The following is a 20170-nucleotide window of genomic DNA, read 5'->3' as shown; positions in this document are numbered from 1 at the left end:
TTCCCTCATCTGTTTTGGCTGTATCCATTCACTCTTGTTAAAGGAGAAAATAAAATCTCAAAATAAAGTCTTGTCTACGTACATTTCCAAGTATGGAATCAGAACCCTGGGGCTCTCACATTTTGTTGTGCATTCTAGAGAGCTTGACATCACCACAAAGGCCTATAGATAGAGAAGGTTTTGCTAACCTAAAGAAGCTATGGGGAAAGTTTTCCCATAAGAAAGTTTGCTGTCCCTGAGGAGGACAACGGACACGTTCCTAGGTTGTTTGAATCACAACTGTGTCTCACTAACTGTCCTAATGTTAAACCTCTCTCTCCAGCATTTCACTACCTAACCCATTCATTTTTCAACACTGCACAACCTTCAATTTATCCTTTGTTTTCTCAATCCCTTTGTAAGATTATATGACTATATAATAAATAAAATAGATTATAAGATTACATAAATACACAAATTTTTTGGACTCCTCCTTGTTGGAGAATGTGGTTGTGTGACCTGCTTGCATGACCATTGCCTAATTTTCCCCTTGTGTATGTATGTAATGAACATGTCCCGGTTAAATCAGAAAAATGTATACTACTGAATTAGTTATTCAATGATTTTGATGCTATGGCTTAACCTCTTATTGAAGCTGCCTGAATTGGGGGAAAAAAAGATAAAAAGTTTTGCTTTTACAATACATTCCTTTGAAAAGGATCCTGACAAATGAATGTTTAATTTTCCTTATCTTTATCAATCTGCTTATTGTGAAATACTTGGGAATCTTGCCAACTGCTCTTATCCAAAAATGGATTTGTCCAGGGTTTCAAGGAGATTGCTAAGTGACAGTGGTTAGAATGCTGAATTAGGAGTTGGAAAGGTATTAGTTCAAATCCTGTCTTAGGGAGGTGGAGTCAAGATGGCAAAGTGAGAGCTAGCAACTTTACCTCAAATCCCTCCAAACCTTTTCTAGGATGACTTAGAGAATGTTCCAAACTGAATTTTGAGGAGGAAAGCAACAAACAAACAAACAAACGAAAGTAACAGTGAGTCATTTTTTCCAGCCCAGGACAGCTTAAGAATATAAACAGGGAAATCTCCAGACACTGGAGTGGTGGTCATCCAGGAACACAGGGGAGCTGAAGAAGTAGTACTGGGCAGTAGCAGAGGCAGTAGAGGTGTGGAGAAGTCAATGACTCAGGGATGGTAAGGCAGCAGAAAGAGATCCCCAAGCACAGCAGTATTAGCATTGGGAGCACAAATATGTCCTATCTAGTAGTCCTGTCACCCATTACCCAGTTCTAGGCCACAGTTCCAGGCAGAGAAGAACAGTCATGGTTGTGAGAGAGCAGGGTCCCTGCCTGATTAAGGAGCATTGCACAAACGAGGAGGGCAATGAACAGAGCTCTTCCTGCATCGCATCATGTTTTAAAAGCACCAGAAACTTATAGGGCCCCACACTGAGTTGTGGAAGCAGCAGAAAGTCATAAAAGACAGGAGCATGGGGTAGTTATACCCACCCCCAAACCCCTCAGGTGAACAGAGCCCAGCTCTGACATAAAATCCAAAGTCAAGAAATAGACTGAAAAAATGAGCTAACAAAAAGAACCTGACCACAAATTGTGCATCAGGCATTTATTAGCAATATGCTGGGGAAGATACAACTTCTCTTTCTGCCCCGTTTCCTTATCTATTCATCACAGGAATGTTGTGAGAATAAAATGAGATATAGTATATAAAGTGTTTCGCAAAACTTAAGGTGCTCTATAAATACTAGTTGTTATTGTTGGTGTTGTTGTTCTGCAGATAATTCCTCCAGTCTCTAGGGAGAAAGTCCTGGTTCAGACTATCCTTCATTCCCGGGAAGAATTTCTGGTTAAAGAGAGCATCTAGTGTCAGTACCTGTTTTGTTTGGGGTTAATGGTAAAATCTTGGAAAACAATAGTTCTGTCCAACCTTAGTTTAAAGATATCAAGCTTTTCTTTAGACAAAACTTGTTAGATTTGATTGTTTCTAGGTAAAAAAACAGTGAGGTTCTTCTGTTAGACATGACCAATTAAGTATAAAGTGTTTTTTTTCTCCTGGTCCTGGTAACCTGCTGTTTGTCTACCTGTAATATCTACTGCTGGTTTTAAAAAGGAACTTTGATTTTAAGGAGGAGAAAGTGTGAGATGGTTTGTGGAAAACCAATGGCTGGCTCTTTCAGACTCTGAGACCTAAACATGCTCAGACTCTGGAGGGAGTGGATGGATAGCTGAAAGCGTCATGCTGAGGGTGGGATGCTCTCCCTGTCATTTCCTTCGGTACCCATTCTCTTTAGACAGATAACTGGACTTTGCCTATACCTGAATGCTCTTGGCTTCTCTTTTTGTAGACGCATAAATGATGCTGACCTTGTCTGGGACTGGCATGTGATTGACCATCTCAGGCCTCTCCATGATCTCAGTAGCATCTATTTTGTTTTGCCTATGTGCTATCCTGTGTGATAGTCATATTCCAGCTTTTGTCATTGCTATGAACGAAATTCCAGATTTAAAATGTTGTTTTCTTGCCTTACCTGCTTTTAAAACAAAGACATATATTTAAAATTATTTGTAACTAGAAGGTGTTTGTAATAGTTGAAGACATAACAGATAACACTGATACAGTAATTTATGTTTACTCGTTTGATCTTCACAACAACCCTGTGAGGTAGTTGCTACTAGAGATATTGCCATTTTAGAGATAAGGAAATCAAGGCTCAGGGGATTAAGTGACTTATGTGGCAGCTATTGTCTGAGGAAGGATTTGAACACAAATCTTCTTATACTCTTTGCATACCCCAGTCCTATATTCTGTTCACTAGGCCACCTAGAAGTTTCCTTCAGCAAGGCTACTTCTTTCAGGTTCCAGGAGTGTCTTTCTTTCTTTCTTTCTTTCTTTCTTTCTTTCTTTCTTTCTTTCTTTCTTTCTTTCTTTCTTTCTTTCTTTCTTTCTTTCTTTCTTTCTTTTTCTTTCTTTCTTTCTTTCTTTCTTTCTTTCCTTCTTTCTTTCTTTCTTTCTTTCTTTCTTTCTTTCTTTCTTTCTTTCTTTCTTCATTCATTCATTTATTTATTTTCTTACTTATGGCAATTGGGGTTAAGTGACTTGCCCAGGGTCACACAGCTAGTAAGTGTCAAATGTTTGATCTGAGGTCACATTTGAACTCAGGTCCTCCTGACTTCAGGGCTGGTGCTCTATCCACTGTGCCACCTAGCTGCCCCACCAGGGCTGTCTTTAAATAAGCTACAGGAACAGAAAGTGACCTGGCAACAGTTCATCTGTTGGGGAATGGGTATTATTTTTTCTTAAACAGAAAAGTTAAATCTCTGTGGCAAAGGAAAAAAGAGACTGCACTCAAATAATTAATACTAAGAGCCTGCCAGAGTAAAATTGGAATGGATCCCAGAGGGAATTTTTTTTTTAAATGAGCTAGCAGGTATGGTCCTGATTTTATTATTAAGGACTAAATCCTGGCAAGAGTTTGTTGGTTTTACTTTCGTACATCTATATCTATATCTATCTATATAATATATAGATATAAATTAATCCTTAGGTATAAAAAGGTTATACTCACACATTCACATCAATCCATTCACACACACACACACACACAGAGGTTGTATATATTAATCTTTTTGTAAATATATAAGGCATATGTGTGTGTGTGTGTGTGTGTGTGTGTGTGTGTGTGAAAATGGTTAAAATTGGAGTCAGTTTAAAAACAAAATGGGACTTTTCCCAATTTGAGTAGAGACTTTTTTCTTTGATCTGGCCAATCAGGTGACAGGGAAAAAACCTTACTAATTATAATAGGAACAAAAGTGAATTTATGCTGACTTTAATGGTAAGGAATCTCTGAGTTTGCAACAGATTGTTAAATTGGACATTTTAGAAATTTAACATTTGCAACATCCATTGTTCCTTTATTCCTTCATATTCTCTCTCTCTCTCTCTCTCTCTCTCTCTCTCTCTCTCTCTCTCTCTCTCACACACACACACACACACACACACAATCCACACACCACACATACATCTATATTGTGTTATCCAAGAGGTCCCTAAGGCCCTGTACTGACTTTATTTATCTTCCATGCTTCAGTGAGGAATGGTAGGTTTATGTGTCCTGGAAAATGTTTTAAATTAACTTCCTCCCAGTAGCTATTGCTAACTCTTAGCAACTACTGCTATTGAAAGGAGGAAGTATTTTTACAAGATCAATGCTTCATTTTGGGAGAAAGCAAAAATTGTCCATTGGAGCCAGTTTGAATAAATTATTTGGTTGAATTGAATTATTTGGCAAAGAATTTTGCATAGATCTATTTGTCCTTACCTAAGCACTTAAAGATAATTAGGTAAAGAATAATTCATCAAAGAACTAATCAGTCTAACATGCTAAATTTGAAAGATTAAGAAATAGAAGGAAAGTAAAACTAGACTTGACAGTACAATTAAAATATGTGGACCTTGATTTGAAAGCAGAACAGTTTAAGCTTAAGAAATGAACACTAGTGTGCTAAAAGGAAAGATTATAGACATACAAAGAGAAATGCAATAACTTACAACTTCCAATTAATATATCTAAATCAGGAGACATTTGCAAGCTGTTGGAGATCTGGAAATCTGGCTTAAAAAAACAAAGGACATGCACAGAACAGCATATGCCTGATAGAACTGTTTGGGATGGGAGACTGAATATGAAAAGACAATTCTTTCCCAGGGATTTGGGGAGATCTCTAATAATATTCACAATCAACTTTATAGAGGCTGCTATGGTGGTATAGTTTTAGAAAAGAAAGCTGGAATTGTGGAGTAATTTTATACATTGGATTTGATAGTCTAGTTAGTGACAATTTTTTTTCCATGATATAGTTGATCTGGGTTGTAGATCAAACTGATGAACAATAGTGTCATACCTTTGTAGCTATGAAATGCTCTGGGCCAGGATTTTGAATGCAACCGGCACATAATTTCCAGATTGGAAGAGATGTGCAAGGAGTTTTTGCCATGTCAATAATTTAGAGTTGCATTTAATGTAATGAGAATTATCAGATCACTCATTCTGCTTTATTTATTATGTTTTAATTGCTCGGCTTATAATCAGAAGAGAGACAGCTTAGGTGGTAGTGTGTGAGGACTCAGAGAAAGCAAGTTCTCCTACAAACACACTAGGACAGCTTGAAAAATGTACCAGTAAGGAAAATGGCAAAGGAAACTGAAGGAAAATGCCTATAAACTTCTCCATCTAGTACAGAATAGCATAAGAAGACTCCCAGAGACACGTAGAGGCTCTGTGCGGAGGAAACCCAGACTCTTCTGGCAGAAGGCATAGAATATTCACCCAACAGCAGGAGACCAGTGCACAGACAGCCCATCTAATCCATGACAGAAGCCATGGGAAGACTAACACTCAGGTAGCACAGGGCTCAGGCAACAGACCCTAGAGCAAGAGACAGAACCAGACAAGCATCCAGGCAGCCCATATTCAACCCAGCATTTAAGTGGTCAATGGCCAGCCCAGTCCCCAAGCAGCCCATTCCCAAACCACAACTTGAGACAGGGCAAGACCAGGAGCCAGGCACCACATATCAGTTACAGCGAGAGAAAAGGCCCCAGGCAGTAAATGAGAAGCCAGACACCTGGGATCTTACAGGAGGCCTAATAATAGTGGCAATAAGAAACATCTGATTAATGACTGTCAGCAAGGGACTGAGGCACTTTGACTGAATCCAAACTTCACAGAACAAATCCCCTTAATAAAAGGATTTGTTCTGTAAAACTTGGACTCAGTCAAAAGGCTGCACCCAAGAACCTAGAAGACCACATATGGCCTTGAGGAAGCAAGTTCCCTACCCCTGATCCAAGGACAATCTAAAAATGGAGGCCAGAGGCTTTGAGAATGTGAGAACTTGTTTTGTTTGACTATACATGTTTGCTTCAAAAGTTTGATTTTCTTTATCTTCTATCAACTGGGGAAAGGTAAAGAGGGAGTGAGAATAGAGCTAAGTATAGCCTCCCCTTCCCCCCAAAAAAAGCTAAAGAAAGAGGGTCATTGAAGCATTTCTAAATGCACAGAAGTCCAGAATGAGCACAGATGAGCAGGATAGCTTTGAAAGTTACATGCTGAGTTCATGGACTTGAAAGGAAGAGCAAGCACTGTGAAACAGAGATCTGTAATTTGCTCTATGGTCCTGTTTGTATACGGGGGTGTCAATTTTAAGGACAAAGGATACCTGCCTGCCAAGATGACCCTCCTTTCCCATCTCCTACTTTGACATTATTAGACCACGGAGCATAGGCTCTAAGGAAGAACTAAGCTGGCTGCTGTCATTTTTAAGTAAAAGTCCCTGCTCTTTCTGAAAAGGCTGAGGAGCCACCAATGGCGCCTAATCCAGGAAATGGAGAAGGCAGGCTTTGCGAGGCGATTTGACAGTGGAGACAAAGGTAACTGCCGCATGGTATGGAGCCCTTACCCCAGGAGCCAAGATGGGAGGGTCAATTAAATACAAAGTCAAGACAGGCTTTGTCCCACCCCACTCTCAGACTACAGAACCCAGATGGTCATTATATATTTCCTTTTCTCCCTTTATCCTCCCTCAGGAGAGCCTGAAATCTTTTCTCTAGCATAGGAAAAGTATCATTACCTTTATTTGTTCCAAATATTTAGTTTCTCTTTATAAACAGTGTTAGCCATAGGTATTAGCTAATGTGAGTTTGTTCATTGGGGACGCAATCAGGAAGAGGACATTGAGATGGAAACTTCCCTGGAGAAGACAGATCAATTTAATATAGTTGTGTTTTGTCACAGCATTATTTCTGGCAAGGGGCTAGAAGCCCTGAAAATTTTTGTTACAACTTCCCAGAGGAACAAGAGAATATTTACTCTGGGAAACCCATCTTTTCAACAAGAGTGGAATGCTGAAATAATGAAGCCCCCTCAATGTAGGATAAAAGCTGACCCCGCCCTATATTTCTCAGAAGCTGCCTTGCTTAGAAAGCAGAGTGTCATGAGTAGATCAGGTGACAGAGCCACATCCTGTTCACCCAGATTCTATCCCTCTTCAGGCCCCCTCCCTAGCTGTTGAAGCAAACCATTCCTTGGTTCACACCCTTTTTGTCCTTGGTGCTGGGGAGAAGTTTCCACACTTAGACTGTGAGCTCCAAAGGCCAGCCAATGGGAAAAAGAGCCAGTGGGTGGCCAGGGTTCCACATTAGGGTCTATATAAACTTGCTCTGAGCTCTATACCCACACAGTCCCTTGCTGGCGCCATCTTAAGCAACACAGGGTATGTCCTTTCTCATGAGAAAGCAATAAAACTCCTTTTTGCTTTTCTCAAGAAAAGTCTCTGATTATTATAAGAGGGTTCATAAACACCCCCCGACATGTAAATGTTGTCTGATCAATAATACTGGAATACCAGAATCCGCAAGGAATGAAAATTGTGGGTGGCCATAATAGCAAAGAGACTTCAGCATATTTCCATTGATGTCCTGCACCCAAGATATCATGTGAGAAAAATTATTTAAGAAAGTGTGGTTAGAAGAAAGAGGTAGGCTTCTTTTGGTGAGAGTGAGACACAGCAAGGAGATAGCCCAAGTGTTCCACCAGTACTTACAAAATATTAAAAGACTAGGAAAGCCTCCAGCACATTAAGCAGATCCTATGTGGAAGAGCTATGGAAAAATAGGGAATTCCATGGAATGAACAGGCAAAGAGAGGTTATAAACTAGCAGTTTAAAAAGCATTTTCCTTTTAACAACCCTGGGAGGTAGGTAGTGCAAGTATTATCACATGCATGCAGCTAGGTAGCACAGTAGATAGATGGTGTTGGACTTGGAGTCAAGAAGACCTGAGTTTGAATCCTTCCAGACATTTAAGAACTGTGTGATCCTAGGCAAGTCACTCAAGTTCTCTCAGCCTCAGTTTCCACTTCTGTCAAATTGGCACAATAATGTACCTCCCTCACAGGGTTGTTGTGAGGATCAAATGAGATAACATGTAAAGTACTTTGCAAAATACAAGGACCCAGCAAATTTTTGTGTCAACTGAATTGCCTTCCTTCTTCAAAAGCACCATAACATGCTAGTTATTCTTATTATTATCCTCTTTTCACAGATAAGGAAACAGTCGCAGAAGTTAGCTGACTTGCCCAAGATCACACAACATGTAAGTGTCAGAACTGACACTGAACCAAGTCTTCTAAATACAAAGCTTAGTGTGGTAGCTGGCACACAGTAGGCACTTAACAAATATTTATTGAATGAATGAATTCCATTTCAATGGTGCCTCCAAAGAAGGAAATAGGAAAGTCATGTGACTTCTCTGTAATCTCTTTTAATTATTCCTTATCTATAAAATGAGAATATTGAACTAGATCTTGTCTTCAGTCTTTTCTGGCTCATAAGATCATAAATTTAAAGCTGGAAAGGATGAGCTCATCTACTACAACCCCATCTTGTACATATTTAAGAAAATGGAACCCAGAGAGGTTAAGTTACTTACCCAAGGTTACACAGGTATTGAGGGATGGAGTCAATATTTGAGCCCAGGTACCTGGATGCGGGACTCTTTTCATTACACCATACTGACACTCTCATTTGGTTTCTCCATATTTTCAGGCTCTAGAGCTGAAAGTGGGAAGAAGGCCAGGGCTAGCATTCTAGTTCTGATAGCCTGCTTTGCAGAAAAATAGCCAGTAGGTAAAAAAAATCTATGTTCTTTCTTTTTCTCTCCTCCATCATTACCTAATAGCCTATCATGCTTTGATTATGGGTTTCACCTTTTCTGTCATGTCTACTCCAGAGACGCATTGGTGCTGTTCTTTGCTTTCTGGTGAAACAAGAGTACTCATTTTCTCAAGCTTTCTTATTCTCTCCCAGATAACCATGGGTCCATAGGTCCCTCTCCATTTGGTTGCCTCCTAAATGACTCCTCTCATACTTCCTTTCAATTCTCACTACTAATTCACGGGATCCACTGTCATCCTCAAGGTTTTAGCCCCTTTCATCTTGTAGACTCTTTAATGAAAGACTTAATGGTCTCTGCTAGTTCCCTAGGGAGTGAGCATTTACTAACGGAGACAGCACATATTAAAATATGCTGGAAGGTGCAGCCTGAACCACTCATCAGTTTTTTAGCACTACCTAAGCTCAGCAAATGTGGCTGTATTTCCAGAATGAGAAATGGCACACAAAAAGGCAGAACTATGGAGGCCACAGTAAGGAATCCAGGATGTAGGAAGACTCTTTACCCAGAGGTCAAAGGGCCATAGAACATTGAATGTCAGACTGAAAGGATTCTTAGAATTGTAGAACCATAATTTGTGAGAGCTGAAGCCAACCTTAGAATCATAGAATCATTAGAATGTCAGTGAGAGCTTCCCATCTCCAACTTCCCTACTGGATAGCTCCATCTCTACTTCTCAGCATTTCATATCCACAGCTGAACAAATCAGTATCATCGCTAAACTTGTCTTTATTCCAGACTTCCCTGTTTCCACTGAAGGCTTCATCCAGGCTTAAAATCTCAGTGTCATCTTTGACATGTTCCTAATCTTGTTCCCCCTCCAATACTCAATCAGAAGCCAAGAGCTGTTGACTCTTCTTCCATACTATCTCTAAATTTGACAAGCAGTTATTATGTGCCGATCATATGCAAAGCACTATGCTAGGTACTGGTGATACATAGACAAAAACTAATGAAAGAATTAAGAAAGAATGAAAATGCATTAAGTGCTTTGTGCTTACTAAGTACCAGGTACCATGCTAAGCCCTGGGGAAACATAAAAAAAAAAAGGCAATCTTTGCCCTCAAGGAACTTATGTTCTAATAAGAGGAAACAATAGACATAAGGTATTGGTATCCAAGGAGGAGTGTTTTGGACTGAGAAGTTATAGGGATGGTGTGGAGTTGAGCCACAGGGAAATTAATTGTTGTGACCTTTCTAGGAAGGGTATGTGAACTTGATTATTTTCTCCAAAGCTAGAGGTGTAAAGGGGTGGGGGCTGGAGAAAGGGTCCATATATGTCAGTAATGTATGAAAATAATTACAGAGCAAACATAAAATCATTGAACTGACCAGGTCCTCAAATAGCTTCCATTCTTCTTTATGAAAATAATACATACAGCTACTTAACCCCACTTACTGTATGACTGTGGGCAAATCACTTAACCCTGATTGCCTCTTTTAAAAAAAAGAACAAAGAAAGAAAATAATAATACAAAGATAGATACGTATAAGATATGTACAAAGAAAAGAAAAAATAATTTTAGGAGGGGAATCACTAACAACTGGAAGATCAAGAAAAGCCTTGCATAGGAGGTCTCACTTGAGCTGAACCTAGAAATGAGCTAAGGTTTCCTAGAGGCAGAGGTAAATAGGAAGAGTATTCTAAACCTGGAAGATAGCCTATGAGGTGATTAGGTGCTGCAGTTCATACAGTGCAGGACCTGGAATCAGGAAGACCTGAGTTCATATTTAACCTTGGACAAAGTAGCTGCATAACCCTGGAGAAATCACTTAACCTCTGTTTGCTTTAGTTTTCTCTCCTATAAAATGGAGATAACAATAACCTACTTCCTAGGGTTGTTGTGAAGATTAGTAAAGTATGTAGCATAGTGCCTGGCACATAGTAGGGTCTATACAAATGCTTATTTCCTTCTTTCCAATGCAAATGCCTGGAGGAAGGAGATGGAATTTTCTGTACGGGAAGCAGCAAGTTTTCCTGTTTTACTAGAATAGAGAGTGGGTAAGAGAGAGTAATATGAGATTGACCTAGAAGGAAAGGTTATACCTAGATCATTTAAATGCCAAGCAGAGAAGTTTGTATTTTTCATGTTATCCCAGAGCATATTTAAGCTTTTTCAGCAGGAGAGAGTGATAAACTTGAAGAAGATCAGTTTGTTAGCTTTATGGAAGATGGATTAGAACAGGAAGAGGCTTGGTAAGAAGACCAATTAGGAAACTATTGCAATAATCCAGGCCAGAAGTGATGATTGCCAAAATGTGAGTGGTGGTCATGGGATTGGAGAGAAGTTATGAAGGTAGAATTGGCAAAACTTGGCAACTAATTGTATACATGGGATGAGGGAGGATACTGAGTCAAGGGTGATTCAGAGTTTGCTGATATCAGTAAATCAAAGGATGGTGGTGCCTTTGACAGCAACTGGAACTTTAGGAAGAGAGATGAACTTGTAGGGGAAAAAACAATAAATTCTTTAAGTTGTGTGACTCTTGGGATGGTGGACAAAGCTTGTAACTTTTCCAAACTCAGGTGACTTCGAGACTTAACTTCACAAAATTGTGGATAAAGGCAAAATTGAGTCATTAATGCTATTTCAATATTACGTTAGAGAGAGAAGAGGACACCAGGTACACCTATGCAAAAGAGGTGGGGCATGGATGATGATTTAGCTAAGAAGAATGAAAAGGAATAGCATTCCCTTCCTGGGTTTGCTTTTTTTCCCTCTACGGATTTTCTCTACTATATACATTAATTTATATATTACATATATGTATGTACATATGTATACACACATATAATATTAAATATCTCCTGATTTATATACTCTCCTGTGATTATCTAGGCCTTGGGGGTATGATATAATTGTCTCCATTGCCTTTGAGACTTCCAAATAGGATCAGTGTAGGTTCTACCTCCTTCCTCACACCTCAGTCTCTGAAGCAGGATTGTGATCCTGGTCCCTATACAAGGAGCAAAACCTCCCTATAAATTTCTACCCATTGCCATAATTAATCGTACCAGATATGGATTTAGGGATCACTGGATTTTGTTTTATTCAAAGACAAAAAAAGGCTCATAATTAAGGAAAACAATGGTAAGCAATTGGAAAACAAAGCTTGTAAGGAGATATTTCCTGATCTACCTTAAGTGGGGAATGGGATCAGTTTCTTCCTCATTTCTCTACCCTCTCCATAAAAGAGAAGGTATCATCCATCAGCTTAATAGAAATACAAGCTTTGCTTTTGCGGGTTGGCGGGGAGTGAGGCGGCAGCACCATGAAGGCCTCGGGCACACTGAGAGAATATAAGGTAGTTGGACGCTGCCTGCCTACTCCTAAGAGTCCAGTGCCACCTCTTTATCGGATGCGGATCTTTGCTCCTAATCATGTTGTAGCAAAGTCCCGATTCTGGTACTTCATTTCCCAGCTGAAGAAGATGAAGAAGTCTTCTGGAGAAATTGTATACTGTGGACAGGTCTTTGAAAAGTCCCCTCTTAGGGTGAAAAACTTTGGCATCTGGCTGCGCTATGATTCCAGGAGTGGAACCCACAACATGTACAGGGAGTACAGGGACCTGACAACTGCTGGTGCCATCACTCAGTGCTACCGAGACATGGGAGCCCATCACTGTGCCCGGGCCCACTCCACCCAGATCATGAAAGTGGAAGAAATTCCTACCAGCCAGTGCTGCCAGCCTGCAGTCAAGCAGTTTCATGACTCCAAAATCAAGTTCCCTCAGCCCCACAGAGTCCTGCATTGCCAGCCCAAACCACGCTTTACTACCAAGAGGCCCAACAGATTCTTCTAAGTGCAGAGACAAGGAGGCACCTGCTTTACTTGATCTGTTTAAATAAATTTCTCAATTGGAAACCCCCCCCCCAAAAAAAAAAGAAATACAAGCTTTGAGTTATCCCCTCTTGAACAGGCAGGAGAGGGGAAAAGCCATACTGTTTCTGACTACTCTGCAATATCACAATACACTCCATTACTTCTCAAAGAAAAGGGTCACCTCAGCTCCTTAATCCTATTTCCCACAACTGGAATTTGCAGGTCCACAGAACAGTGCATGAAAGGGATGACTGTCCATTAGCCACTCAGTTTTGCCTTCCCACTTCTTTCTGGAGTGTTGGGAACAGGATGGGCAATGAACTCTTTTCTTCCAGCTTCTCTGGGGGTGGGGGGGGGGAAGGGGGAAAACCAAGTTAAAAAATCACCAACTGGTGAACTCTGGGGTAGCCATCTACTTGAGTCTCCGATCTCCATAACACATAACAGATGTTACATTATAACATAAACTCCTTCGCCTAGTTATCAGGACCCTTCATAGTATAGTTCCAGCCAACCTTTGCATCCTCCCTTTTGTTCAAACTGTTCTCCAATCTTTCCTTGCCTTCATTCACCTTTCTACAACTACACATTCTACCCCATATGCTAGAATGAATTTCTGTACCCCACCCCCCTACCTATCCCTATCTCACCTTATTGACAGCCTTCATTTTTTCTTCAAGGTCCAGTTTAGGTATATCTTCTTGTATGAAACTTTTCATGATCTCTCCAGAAAGAAGTGATCCCTTTTCTAGTGAGTATCCCAAAACATTCTTTTTTTTTTACTTGTCCTGTTCGCACAATCATTTTAAAATTTTATCTTATAAAATTATTGTATCTTGTATAATTGTTTTATCTTGCATAATTATATCTTGTATAGTTATTTGTGTACATATATTATCCTCCTACTAGATGGTACAGTCTTTGAAGACCATGATGCTCTCTTTCTATTTATCCCTAGCCCTTAGTGTAGTGTTCTGTACCAAGTAGGCATTTAGCAAATACTTGTTATTACTGTTTTATGTTAGGAGGGATCTTCAAGATCACTTAATCTAACCCTTTCTCATTTATAAATGAGAAAACTGAGGCCCAGAAAGGTAGGTGGTTTTCTTAAGATCTGGAACTAGTAACTAGGCTTCCTTCTCAAAATCCCATATTCTTTCTTGATTCTTGACCTAGAGAAATTCTGTTTTAAGACTTTGAGCTAGACTTCACTCACTTCATTTACTATGGAATGCTTATTATGTATAACATACTAATAAGTGCCATTTACTATGCATGGTCCTACTATGTACTGCATGACTGTGTATGGACTTGTGTAGAATGTTTTAGTGGATTTCTGATCAATAGAAGTACCTCCAATAATGCTTTATTACTCTTTGAGATTCTTATCCATGTCCTTCTATAAAGCTTTTCTAGAGAATCCACCAAATTATCAGAGATCTCCCTCTAGTTCTTTTAATAATTCATTAATTGTACTACACAACACAAATTCTGTTCACGCGCCAACAATCACTCCTTCTTAGATGACTGAATACCCTCTTTTCTGGCCATATAAATCATGAATGACATAGTTTGTGATGCTTTTGTCTATAATTCATCATTTGGTAAGATGCCATAGTTTTACAAGCTCACTGATAAGTCGTTTTAATTCCTTTTGTGTTGCCTACAGTTTGATTCTTCTGAATCAGTGATATATCATGATTTTCAACTATAAAGAATCACCAGGAGAATTTGCTATTGAAACAATGGACTTTTGCAACAGGGAACAATTATGGATCAATGTAAATCTGCATTATTTCCTAATGATAGCTAGCATTTAAATAGCACTTAAAGGTTTGCCAAGGGTTTTACACATATCTCATGTGATCCTCACAACAAGCCTGGGAGGTAGGTGCTATTGTTACACCCATTTTATAGGTGGAAAAAACTGAGGCTAACAGAAGATAAATGGTCTATATAGAATCATATAGCTAGTAAGTGTCTGAGGTAGGATTTAGACTTGAGTCTCTTTGACCCTATCCACTGAGGCATCTAACTGCCGAATGCCATCGTAAATGATATTGCTCGTACTCTCCTCATCCTACTTAACTCTAGGTTCAGCTCATTGTTCATTGCTTAAATATAGTACCTATTAAACATATATACACACATATATACATATATATGAATGCGTATATATACATACGTCTACATCTACATATATACTGTATAACATATATATATATCTATATCTATATGTGTTACACTTAGTAAATAAATGTAAATATACACACATATGTAGTCTTCAAAACTTTAGAAATCCTCATCCCAATTCCCACTTCCAATGGCAACTTGATTCCCCAGAAGTCTGGCTAGCTACTTCTTCCCCTTAGGGTTCTAGTGGTACCCAGGCAGGAAGTGGGGCTCTTCTATGATACTTATGAAATCCAGCCCAATATCAATTACCAGTCGATAACCCCTCATCATCATCATCATCACTGTTAGTGATTATCATTGACACCATAATTTAACCAATTTACATCATTTAGCTTTTACAAAAGGATATAGCAAGAACCAAAGCACAAATCATTTTCTCTAACAGTGAAGACTCTGTCCCTTGGCCTCACCAGAGTTGGTGTTGGCTTCAAGCTGATCTCTGGGGACAGCCTCAGGCCCAAGATGTATTGGTATTGGCACAGTTTCCTTGTTCCATCTCCTCCCAGAGGCTTCTCTATCCCAGAGAAGCCTTTGCTTCAGGTCCTGTCTATTTGCACTATCCTTTATGAGATGAAGAAGCTTTTGTGTTTTTCTTCAGTTTTAAAATTTCATTTTTAGCTTTAATTGTTGTTAATAGGTATTCCTAAGGGGAGTTGAATCTGCTTAGACCCCTTCACATTGCCATATTAACCAACAAGATCCAAAAATATTAATTCTTGAAGAAGGCAGCCAATGGTGGGATTGAAGGAGCCCGGCATCCAGAGGTAAAGAACTAAAACTTCAGCCCGGGTCTTGCTATTGGGCCTGGGCTCTGCTTGTCCTGCAGCCAACTTGTCCACATCCCTTTTGGACCTTAGTCCCTCCCTCTCTACAGTGCCCAGGTAGGGCCATGCAATCTCTGTGATTTTTTCCCTGTCCAAGTTTTTCCCCTCTCCACTCCTTTCCAACTCAAAGATGTTTCCTATTTTCCCTTCATAGGCTTTGCCTAGAAATGTTCTCAGTTCTCTTAATAGCCCTCCGATAAGCTGAGAGTTATAAAGACATTAAAGTTATTTTTCCAGTTTGTCCAGACCAGATAAGGAGTGTGTCTTCCAATTTCACCTGAGCCACTTGTTCTCTGTGTTTGAATGATCTTTAATAACTGAACTTAGTGTACTGAATTGAGAGAAGAGGGAGAGAATGAGAAGGTTATGAGGTAGGGGGAGTGGCTATATTATGTGGAGCCCTGAAATCCAGGCAGGTGAGTAAAGCACTTATTTCTCAGGGCTCTGCTCTCGGAGAACATCATGGTGCCAGATTTGACATCTGTTCATTGATATAAGCCCTTTTTTTTTTCTGAGCTATCTTCTGATGTGCAGTGAGGACATTAGGATAAATTACATAAAATGCTTTTGTCATTGAAACACACTGTTAAGATCATAGGAGATCTTACATTCTTCAATTTCCATCAGTGTGATTTCTTTTTTTTCTCAAAGAATTCTCAATTTCATACATTTTGAATGATTCCTTCTCCTGCAGGGTGGACTTTTAGAATACAAGTGATTTGAAATGACATTCTTTCCCCTTGACTCCTAAACTTTCATATAAGGTCAAGAGGAAAATAATCAAGAATTTTCAGACTATGTTTCAGCTATGAAAAATTCTCACTATAAATAGTATGTGTGTGCTTTTAAAAAATATGATGGACTCATTTTCTCTGATCATAAAATCTGTGGCCTCTATTTATAGCTAAAATGTTGCTAACTCCTACCTAGAAATTTTAAAAATAGACTTAGGGAAATAAGATGAGCTCAGGCAGCTCTGCTGGTTTTCTGGTGAGTAGAAGACAATTATGAAATATAGGTCTGAAATGCAGGGTCTTTATATGAAGGTACAGCTGTCCCGAGCCCTCTTTAACCCCAGGTCTCCTCAATTCATTTGTCCTAAATTTGTCCTCTATTCATTTTGGCACAGAGATCTTTGAAAGTGTTCCTAAATCTATAATTTGTTTTTCCCCCATAAGACTCAAAGAATCTAAGTGGCACAGTAGATAGAGCAGTCCTGAGTTAAAATCCTGCTGCAGACATTTATTGGTTGTGTGACCCTGAACAAGTCCTTAACCTCCCTCAGAATTTTCATCTATAAAATGGGATAATAATAATACTTATTTCACAAAGCTGTTCCATAGAGCAAGTGAGCTAAATCTACAAAATATTTTATGTTAGTTGTTCTACTAATACTACTGAACAGTTAATAATAATAACAATAATGATAATATATAATAATAATAATAATGAACCTAAAATATAGATTTTCTGAGCTGATTTTAGAATATAGAATTAGAGATATTCGAGGTTGGGGGAACTAGTGTTTTTTTCTTTTCCCCAGGGAAGCAACATCTAAGTGGTGTGCTTCTTTTTAGCAGCAGACCTCTGACTTGCTATCCCCATACTGCTTATTATTTCACTGGTTGTATAGATGGGACACCACTGGGAAATCTGAGGATAACCTTCACTCAATGCAGGGTCCCTGCTGCCTACTCCCCCACTTCTGTTTATTTCCTGTTGTTGGCATGATCATCCGCTGTTTCACAGAGAGATAGGGCTGGACTCCAAGAGATGAGCTTCCCCCTTTGCTAGCTTGAATGAAAGACTCTTGGTGGACAGTCTTCTAGAAGTGTTCCCATTCCAAATGAATTTGCACTTAGGATCACAATTCTAAAGTCTAGCCCTTCCCTTTCTCTGGAGCAAGAGACAAACTATAAAGACTAGGCCTCTACCAAAATCAAACCTCTAGAAGATCCCAGAACAATGGTTCTTAACCCTTGCTGTGTTGTGGACCCCTTTGATGGTCTGTGGAACCCATGTTAAGAGGCAGACAAAGGAAGATTTTCTCTGTGGTCTCCTTGTCACTTCAGCACTATGAAGGATCTTATAATGCTATCTAGAATTATGTCATCCCTGCTGATGCTTAGGTAAGAGCAACTTTTATCTATTCTAAAAATAAGTAGAACATAGTCAGAACTATGCCAGGATGAAATGATTATAAAATCCATATAGATTCAGAACAGTAAGCTACACAGTGACCTGTGATAATCTGTGAGGGACTAATTCTATAATTTTTTCTTTCCTGACCTTAATGCCTATAGAAAGTCATTGGTTTCTGTAAAAATGCCAAAGCAGGTTCCTGATGCTGGAATATGCTAGGTAACAATGGGTACTGGCTCCTCTACTTTTTTTTTTAAGGCAATTGGGGTTAAGTGACTTGCCTAAGGTCACCAGCTAGTGTCAAGTGTTTGCTCTGAGGTTGGATTTGAACTCAGGTTCTCCTGACTTCAGGGCCAGTACTCTATCCACTGCACCACCTAGTTGCCCTGGCTCCTCTACTCTTCAGAAGCTCCTAGGAATGGGGCTTCATTAATAGCACACTCTATTTTTTCCATCACCATCTTAAGGAACAGATTTCTTTATGACTTCTTTATGACTTTTGTTTCCTGTTTACATCAAGAGTCATTTTCTCTGTGGTCAGGGTTCCTAAACTAAGGTCCATGAAATTAAAAAATATTGATGACTGCATTTTAATATAATTGGTTTTCCTTATAATCCTGAGTATTTTTTTTTTTTGCATTTAAAATATTATTCTTGAAGGGATCCATAGCATCTATCAGACTGTCAAAGGGATCCATGACACACACAAAAAGGTTAATAACCCAGAGTCTAGAGGGAAAGCTAAATCATAGAGATAAATTCTTTCTCCAAGAAAGAACAGTTATTAAAACAGAGAAAATACTTTAGTTCCCTTAGTTTCCTCTCTAGAAAAGAAGCATTTTCTCTGTTTGACTAACTGTTCTCTCTTGGAAAAAGAATTTTCCTCAGGAAATGAATCACTTCCTCTCTGGGTATGATTCTTTTGGATCAAGACAGACTGTGTTTTGTCATATTCAATGCCCACGGGCATCTAGGTGGTTCAATGAAGACAGTACTGGGCTTGAAGTTAGGAAGAACTGAATTCAAATTTGGCCTCTGATATTTTTTAGTTAATGCACAGTGCCTAGTACATATTATTAAGCTTTATAAATGCTTGTTTCTTTCTTTCCTTGTCACCTATTTCCCATACTTTCTTGAAAGATTAACTAGGGAAAGGGAAGAAGTGCCTTTGAACTTTTTGAGGAAAGGGGGAGGAAGACCCCCCAATATGAGGGGAACTTTCAACAAATGGAGTGTGACAGATTGTGCTTAAGTTGAAGTTTCCCTGTACAGCAGTCAAAAAAGCAATTATTCACTAGCAAATAGATAAAATTAGCAGATAATCCCACTAACTAATAGTAGATAATCCCACTACTAATCAAATCAGTAGATAATAAAAATAGATAATCCCCAAAAGCAACAAAATTTTGTTTGCTTGTACTGTTAAAATGGACCATTTATCAGGGGCCAGAAACCTCTTTGGGTGACAGGTCGGTCTCTTTCGTTTGAATAATGGAATAAAGAGTAAGTTGATTAAGTGGAGAGATATCACTTAGTGGTTTGTGGAGGGAAGGCAGGTGGGTAGGGAAGGAATTTGGGCTTAGAACATGAGAATGGAATGCAAAGTAGTGGGGAATGTATTGATAGTAGAAAAAAAGCATTGGCTAGAAGTTGGGAAGGCTAGGCTGTAATCCAGCTCTATCATTCACTAGACCTTGATTGAATCAGTTGGACTTTCTGAGCTTCAATTTCTTTATCCACATAATAAGTATAATTGAACTAGATTATCTTTAAAGTCCCCTTTACCTCTAACATTCTTTGTTCTAAAAATCTAAGAATAAATTAATGAATGAATGACCAAACAAAAGAATGATTAAGTATTTATTAAGCACTTAATGTTTTTTTAAATTCTTTTTCCTGATTTATTTATTTTTTAGTATTCAACATTCACTTCCACAAGATTTTGAGTTTCAAATTTTCTCCCCATCTCTCCCCATTTCCTATCCTATGACAACATGCATTCTGATTATCTGATTATCCCTTCCCCTACCTCATTGCCTATGTATCTTATTTCCCAGTTGCATGTAAAAACAATTTTTAACATATATTTTAAAAATTTTGAGTTTCAGATTCTCTCCCCTCCTCTTTCCCCACAACATTCATTTAGAAGGAAACAGTTCAATATAGGTTATACATGTGTAGTCATACAAAGCACTTCTATAGTAGTCATGTTGGGAAAGACTAACTATATTTCCTTCCATCTTATCCCACCTCCCATTTATTTTAGTCTCTCTTTTAACCCTTTCCCTCCTCAAAAGTGTTTTCTTCTGATTATCCCCTCCCCCAATCTGCCCTCCTTTCTATTACCCCATATCCCCTTCTCTCCTATTTTTCTGTAGGGTAAGATAGATTTCCATACTCAACTGAGTGTGTGTTATTTCTTCCTTAAACCAAATCCA

The 20170-nt window shown here is 39.0% G+C and overlaps 1 long non-coding RNA gene and 1 pseudogene across 1 annotated transcript in view; both read left to right on the top strand.

Moving 5' to 3' along the window:
- LOC144455958 (uncharacterized) overlaps positions 1-20170 on the top strand; it is a 47300-nt gene that overhangs the window by 8252 nt on the left and 18878 nt on the right. The window lies entirely within an intron of this gene.
- LOC110220913 (large ribosomal subunit protein eL20 pseudogene) lies at positions 11986-12615 on the top strand (annotated as a pseudogene).

Source organism: Phascolarctos cinereus, unplaced genomic scaffold, assembly GCF_003287225.1.
Source record: "Phascolarctos cinereus isolate Bilbo 61053 unplaced genomic scaffold, phaCin_HiC Scaffold_2;HRSCAF=192, whole genome shotgun sequence".
Taxonomy (NCBI): Eukaryota; Metazoa; Chordata; class Mammalia; order Diprotodontia; family Phascolarctidae; genus Phascolarctos; species Phascolarctos cinereus.
Note: the sequence above shows the minus strand (reverse complement) of the source record. Positions and strands in the feature narration are given on the sequence as shown.